The sequence below is a fragment of the Pteropus vampyrus genome, unplaced genomic scaffold (genome assembly GCF_000151845.1).
Source record: "Pteropus vampyrus isolate Shadow unplaced genomic scaffold, Pvam_2.0 Scaffold9, whole genome shotgun sequence".
NCBI lineage: Eukaryota > Metazoa > Chordata > Mammalia > Chiroptera > Pteropodidae > Pteropus > Pteropus vampyrus.
Window position 1 is genome coordinate 9,633,289 of NW_011888790.1, and position 7,894 is coordinate 9,641,182.

The following is a 7,894-nucleotide window of genomic DNA, read 5'->3' on the forward strand; positions in this document are numbered from 1 at the left end:
CCTATTCCTAGGGCCTAAGAGATTTCCAAGGTCCAGCTAAAACTCTCAAGCTAGAGGATCCTAATGGAACTTAAATTCTTTTGAGGTCTATAAAACAATTTCATCTGATCAATAATATTGGTGATTTTTACCCACCAAGGCACCAATTTTAGCTGCTAAAATTAAACTCAGCTCCTTTCACACTTACTTTTAAAGAGAGAAACGGGCCAGTGTTAGCGTTGGAAGAAATTCAAAGAGAGAGAAAAAAATCATGTAATGTCAGTAAGTTTTCCAACTGATGTAACGCAAATTGAGGTGAAACCTTTGGGATAGGAACTTTATTATTTACAGAAATGATCTCAAAAAATGTCCAGCATCAGCTCTGAAAGCACTGTGGAATACTACTGGGGTAATACTGGAACACTGACTGAGTGAACACTAGAGATAGTTTAACAGCAAGAGAGAGCTGTGTTGCTGGTGTGTACATTTTCATGAATTGGGCCCAAGAGTTATAATGCTAGTTTTACCAAAGACTTTTTGGCTTCTTTACAGCTAAGATGGCATTTCATATCAAAAGAGATTTATTTTCCTAGCTCCCAAGTTTGAAAAGAGTAATTTGTTTAGATTGAAGCAAAAAAACTCACTATAAGAAGAATCAACATGTATCCCTACATGATTTGTGTTCTCATTCAAAAACAGCTTCCCACTTTGCTCCATTTTGTATGGACATCTTTTCATAAATTGCCTATTTTTCACTCTCTATATTCACATTTATACAGACACACACACAGTACTTTAGTACGAGTTAATACAATACATATTTAGGGCTTGAACTTCCCAAGGACAAGACTAATGTGCTTTATGTCAAGACAGGCAGAATATTCACTCCTTAAATACAAGCCAAGCACCAATTTGCCATTTACAGCCTTAATTTTGTCCTATTTTTAGCTATTGACCTTGCTATTTTTTTTTCCCCATTTCCACTTTACTCTTTGAACTCTAGCATCTGGTATAATTATGACTCCTCACAACAATGATTCCAGTTCTAATCTTAGTCTCATGTCACTTAAAATTCCACCCCCATTGCTCTAACTCTGTCCCCATAATGCCCTCCTATCAACACTCAGTCAACAAAAAACAATTTGGGTTTTTCATAAGTCCTGTAGTCTCCTTTCATCTAATAGATACTTTTAATACTTCTTTGAAACTTAACAGTGGAGTCAATTTTGGGGGGTAGGGTAGGGGGTTTGAGAAACAGAAAATATAACAACTGAATTAATATTTTTGAAGACAATGAAAATTGGTAAGTATGGCTGCTCTTGAAAAATTATATAGTTACGCTAGTACTGCATGTTGGCTTATAGTAATGGGTGCTGTTATTGAACTTCTTGCAGGTATTACACTTTGAAGACAATATTAATTGATCAAAATATGATAAATACTCTGCTCTCTAACAAGATAGTTAGACCTTATATTTGCTCTCATACATTCCAACCAATGGTTTTCCCTGATGGCAATGTTTCTGATTATGAGATTTTTATTTATTTATTTATTTATTTATTTTTAGAAAAGCAGTATATTTATCTATGGAAACTGTTAACCTTACTACCATGTTGAGAATGAGTTGATATCTTATTTTCATTCAAGTGTTGGTTGAGTACTCACTGTATATCAAGCCCTAAGATATGCACTGAAGTTTCAACAATGACCAAGACACACTGTTCCCCTTAATGGCTTTATAACCGAATAGGTGTTAAGACAGCACACAAGTGGGACATCCCATAAGTAGACCCATGTTATGCTGGGTTCTATTTTACATATCTGCATGGGGAAAAATCAAGGCAAACAGACTGGCTTGTCAGAACAGAGATAAAAGTGACTTAAGTTTAGAGAGAAAGTTTTCTTTGACTTAATTAAGAAGGAGTCAGAAAGAAATTCACTAAAATAGGTAGTGTCAGAATGTGGAAGAGGTGAGGTATCAAGGACCTGGCCTGTAAGCAAAATAATGTGACAGAAATGGTGACAACCAAAGACAAGCAGTAGCATTCTGCCAGGAGTTTGATTAATAAAGATAATATAATTGGAGACTCCTTGTGTTGTACAACTCTTTGGAATGAAAAGAGAAGGAAGAGATGCGAAGAACAACATTTCTTCTTTTTTTTGAAGAGTAAAAGAATTAATATAGAGAGTGCTTTAGATTATACCCGGAGTAAGCACTCAATAGATGCTGGTTATTATTATAATTACTAATCACTATAAGGAAACATGAAGTAATAAAACTAACACAGGAGGACATGGCAAAGAGCCCAGAATCTTATGAAGTCCTTAACGGCCCAAAGTGGAGCACCTGGAAAGGATTTTTTTCCATGCATCATCAGTTCATGATCCTTCTCTGAGAGATCATGGAAACAAAGAAAAATAAGGATATTTTATTCTCTGAGGAAAGAATAATAAGAGAAATACAAGTTAAAACTCCCCTGAGCTACCATTTTATTAACTATCATAAAAACTAATAAAAAGAAAGTAAAACTAAAAATAAAATAAACAAACTCCAGAAGTTTGACAACATTCAGTTAGTAAGCTGCAAGGAATAGACCCTCTCATACTGTACTAAAGGGAATGCAGAATGGTCAAGCTCCATGGAAAAATATCTTACAGTATCTATCAAAATTACAAATAGATTTTGAACCACAATGCTAGTTCTGGGAATCTACCCTACAGTTGCTCTAATACATATTACAGGATACATGTCCAAGATTACCCACTTGAGATCTGTTTGTTATAGCGAAACATTGGGATCGATGCAAGTGTCCGAAAATAGGGGACTACTCCAATGAACAGTGGTACATCCACACGGTAAATACAATGTAGAAGTAATAAAGAAGCATTTTATGTATTAACATGGAAAGAATTCCGAATATATTGTTCAGTAACAAAAACCAAGTCACAATTATAGTATGTAAAAGGTGCCATTTTTTATGAGGAAAAAAAAGAGGAAATAAGAGCATAACTATATACATATATATAATATATACATGTATACTTGTATATTCATAAATGGAAAGAATAAGCAAGAGAATAATTAAAATGATTAGTTATTAAGAGCAGAAAGAAATAGGGTAGATGGAAATGTGTGGGAACAAAATGTTTCAATTTAGATCTTATTTCATTTTTCTTTTGACTTCTCTAAATGTATTATCTATCAAAAAGATAAATTTAAAAAATAAAATCAAATTTATGGGATGTCCCACTTGTGTAAAATTTATGGGATGTCCCACTTGTGTAAAAAATCAAGAGCTCTTTATCTATATCATTCACATAAAGATTAGTACCTCTTACTTCTATGAAATAAATCTCATTTGAGAAACCAGAAAATTGTGTTGAAAACAATGGAGTACTCCATCCACCAAACAAAAAACCAAAGACTTCTGGCACGTGAGTTAGAGAACCACTCCCTTATAGCTAAGCAGAAAGGAACCAAGGGTATCATTCTGGGGGTACTGATTTGTAGTCCTCTCATTCACAAACATAGTCCCCTCTCAACCCAACAGTGTGGCCAACATCTGAGAAAGAAAAGAATGCAGCATGTCTTCCTTTTTCAGCCAGGACGAGGTTTCATCATCCCATCCTTTGATACTTGCATGTTAGGAGATCTATTCTGCTTTTTATGTTAATTGGAATCGGCTGCTTTGGGATCTGACACAGGCATTTAGTACTAACAGTCAATTGCTCTTTCCTCAGCCATCTGGCAAAAGAGTTGAAACCAGCAATTTTCTGAGTCAGAATTAGACATCTGAAAAAGAATGTGCACACAGGCAAACCCCTTAGAAGTGCAGAATGAAAGAAAGGGGCAGGTAGCGGGATACTATAAACCTCAGTCTGGAGTGATGCAATTTCAAAAAGGGGAACCAAAAATGGCATTTTGGTTTCCCACACCACCACCATGCTTCTCTGTGTGCAGTAAGAAGCACGAGGATTAGGCAGTCTTTTTCTGCCTTACTTTCATCCCGAATGGCAGGAGCTACCCTAGCTTTGATTCCCTCCCTCTCTCCCTTCTAGATGGGTGTACTCACTTAGACACATTCTCGTTTTTAGTTCATGAATGGCCCCTTTCATTTCAGCAGGATTTATGAAGCATCCTGGCTTCTGTGACAGCGTCTTCTGATCCTTCAAGCTCTCTGTCCGTGCTCCCTCCCCTTCACGAGTTTCCCCTTCTCCATCTGCCCTTTAAATGTTGGTCTTCTCTGGAGTTCTGTCCTCCCCTCATCTTACTCCATACATTTCCTCTCCCATTTGCAGGTCTGAGGCATTCACAGGCCTAAGGGCCCCCATAAAATGGTGTTGGTTTAGTTCTTAAGGAGGAACTCTTTCAGACTTGGTTACTTTTTATATGGGTCCATTCCGAGTTTCATGGGAAAGCATCACACTCTTTTCACACAAAAGCAGAAATGAATATATTTCTGTAAGTCATTCCCTGCCTTCAAACTCAAGTCCTTCCTGGCAAAGGGTTCGAGGTCCCCAAAACTTGGGCGAGACAACCTCCCATCAGTGTCAGTACTTTAAAAGCTAGACAAGTAAACCTTAAGTATTAGTAAGGCACAAGTCATGTCACTTCCAAGCTGATGAATATGTTATCCTTGCAATCGTCTACACACTGGTGACACCTATTGTGGTCTCATTTTGGCACCATAAAGCCTCTGCCTAGAAAATGCACTTAAAATACACACATGCTCATTAGGTTAATGAGAGAGTGGCAGCTGCGTTTGGTATGCCTGCCCTTCATCTCTCCCAAAGAAGAACTGTGCACCAGCTCCAAGCATCTTGTATCTGCTGAGCCCCATAATCTCCCTCAACTCTGGTTCTCATATCCACGTGGCCAGGAGGGAAGGTTCATGTGGCAGAGAAGAAGCACAAATGAACACTGTGTACAGCGGGATTCAGGCAGTGTGATCCTTCCTCCCACGCACACCCTGCCCTAAGTGTGTCGTGTGTTCCCCTGTCTCTTGTTTCTCACTTTGTATTTTAAATCAATTCAATGAATTACATGACTGCAGCATAATTAATTCAATCTGTGAGCCTTTCTGTTCTATGACCTCTAAAAACTTGTATAGTGTGGCACTTGCAAGCTCCCATTGCGTTAATTTCCTGCAAGAAACATTTTACTGGCTAGTCTTTCTTTTTTTATGAAACATCTCTTCATCTCTATTTCACGCTATGATTACAAGTTGTCCCCCTATCCCCAGTTTTCAGATTTTCCTATAATAATTCTATAATCTGAAAAGTATGCTTTTTAAAGGGTAAAATGATCCAATGCTCCCTACTGAAAACCAGGCACATGGTTTTATTAGGCAATACCCAGACTAATCAGTGGGGTAACACGGTGGATAGGCTAGTGGTCAGTGCTACATGTGTTGGCTTCTCTCTTGTCAGAGACTGACCACTTGCTCTTTCTGTCCCTTCACTCTCCACTCTAGTCAGGTGTTTATGACTTATCAGCAGACCCCAGATTAGTCTAAAGCACAGGCCTGGCTCCGTGCTGGATTCTGAGTGCTAGTGCCTATTGTAATTCAGGTGAAAATAGTGAGGGGAGGGAGGCTGAGGGAGATGGCTTTAGGAAGACTGATTAGCCACTTGGAAAGGTGTTCACAGCTTCTAGTGTTAGAGACAGACTGAAATATGTGTCATTTTGGACCCCTTTTAAACCTGCCATTCAGGTCATGTTTATCTGTTGACATATTCTTTCTCCAAACCAAACCCAATGTAATTACTTAAATGTAAACCATCACACACAGTTGTGCCTCCCTGACATTACAGATCAAGGCCAACTTGATTGAATTTGTTGCGTTTGTGGTCTCATGGTTATTGTGCAGGTCATTATATAGAATCCCATTTCTCTGGCATTTCCTGTTTTCATTCTCGAAAAGTATAATTTTAGAGGATACAAAATGGCAACCCACAAATTTTATACTTGAAAAAAAAAAAAGTCAGATTTCCAGCCCCTGTTGCAAAATGAGAGCTCTGGATCCCCCGTGGCCACAACAGGCTGCCCTCCTTCGATAGGCCATGTGCTTTTCAGTTGCTCACAGAACCGCTGGCTCTTGGATAACCCACTCATTTATACTTCCTGTGTGGCTCTCCTGGACTACCACCAGTTTTAGTTTTCCTGGCGATTGCCTCGTATTTTACCCAAGGCGCCACTGTCTACCTGTCATGCGTTCTCCTTGTCTAATTTACAGGCTTCATGTGGCCCAGTTCCCTTGCCCATGTTCCTGCTCTCTGAGTGTGATCTGACCTTGGCCCAACTTCTAGTCACTCTGACCTTAAACCAGTAAGATAATCGGACATCAAGGACTACTGGAAGCTGCGGGGAGGGATCCTCTTTTGATGTTCTCTTGTTCACTTTCAATATTTCAACATAAGGGTCATCACACCAACCTAGCAAATATCGCCAGAACACCAGAACCTTCTTTAAAAATTAGCCAAGTACTTCAGAAGTCTAATGCTAACTCCCTCAGGCGTGTGACCTATCCATTCAGTTGGCACCGAATGCCTCCTGAGATTAAACAAAGCCTTGAGAGATAATGAGATGAAATGGCTTGACCTTCAGATGTGAGATCTCTCCTTTCCTTCCAAGCCTGTCGCTGGTTCAGATTATTTTTATCATTTTTCAAAGCAGCAACGTTTATTTCTTCTGCTTCAGTGAGCTGTGCAGATGCAAGGTCTAGAAGGAATATTTAGTGGTCGCCATGGTTACCATTAGTCATATGAAGTTATAGCTAGTGTGCTGATTCCTCTCTTCACAGCTGTAAAAAGAAAGCACTCTCTGAAAAGCAGGCTTGCTAAGACTCTGAAGACTTTAATTCTGTAATGCACTCAGCTCCTCTGGTGATTTCTCTTGATGTGAGAGTTTTAATTCGCACTTTATAGATTTTAGGCAGGGATGGTTTTGTAGAACTTGAAAACTAGAAAGGAACATAGAGAGAATTTAGCCTCAGCATCTCATCTTACAAATAAGGAAACCAAGGCCCAGAAAAGAGAAGAGACTTAGGTCTAAACAGTGTCAATTAGTCATCAAAAGATGTATAATTAATAAGTACCAGAGACAAGACTCCTTCTGTCTCCACTGTTTCTTGTCCTAAATAATCAGAGAAGCTAAGTAATATCAAGATCCAGGACAGACAAAGACCATACAAGTTCAGTGCAAAGCAGGGAAATCTGATTCTACATGGAGGGGTTGGATCCTTGAAAGGGAGGGAGCTTGAGCCAAAAATCACAAATGTTCTCTAAGATCATATTATCTTTGGAATATCAACCAAGTTTTATGATTGGTTAAGTCCAGATGGTACAAACAGTCACTATTTCAAAACGATGCTCTCTGTCTGCTGGTTCTGAACAGTTGTCTGGAAAAAAAAGTGGGTGCCCCACAAATGCTGTACTTTCTTTTGGGGTTCTGACCTCTTACTATCTCACAGTTTTTCCACTTTCCTGCCTCAGCGTTCAATAGATCCTCACTTCCATTAAGCCCAGGCATGTGGCTCTTATTCTATTGCTTTGCTATTGATTGGATGTAAAAATAATATTGTACATAGAACATTTTAGGCAAGAGTTAAAGAAGCACTCTAATATCATTCATTCATTCATTCATTCTTTCTTTCTTTCATGAAAGGACATTAAGAATAAGAATTTTTTTTTCTTTATGCTTTCTAATTCAAGGAAGGTCTCTGTTTCATGATTTCTCTTTTTTGCCTAAACAGCCTCAACATTAGATGACATGCACAAATGCTTCCCTGCAGATCTTGTTTCTAAGTACCATTGCTCACTGAAAGGAGCCAGCGCTCCTCGGAGGGAAGAAGGCAGGGATAAAGAAACAGAAGAAGAGTCTGGAATATCTTATTATACTAAGAAGTAAGTAAGT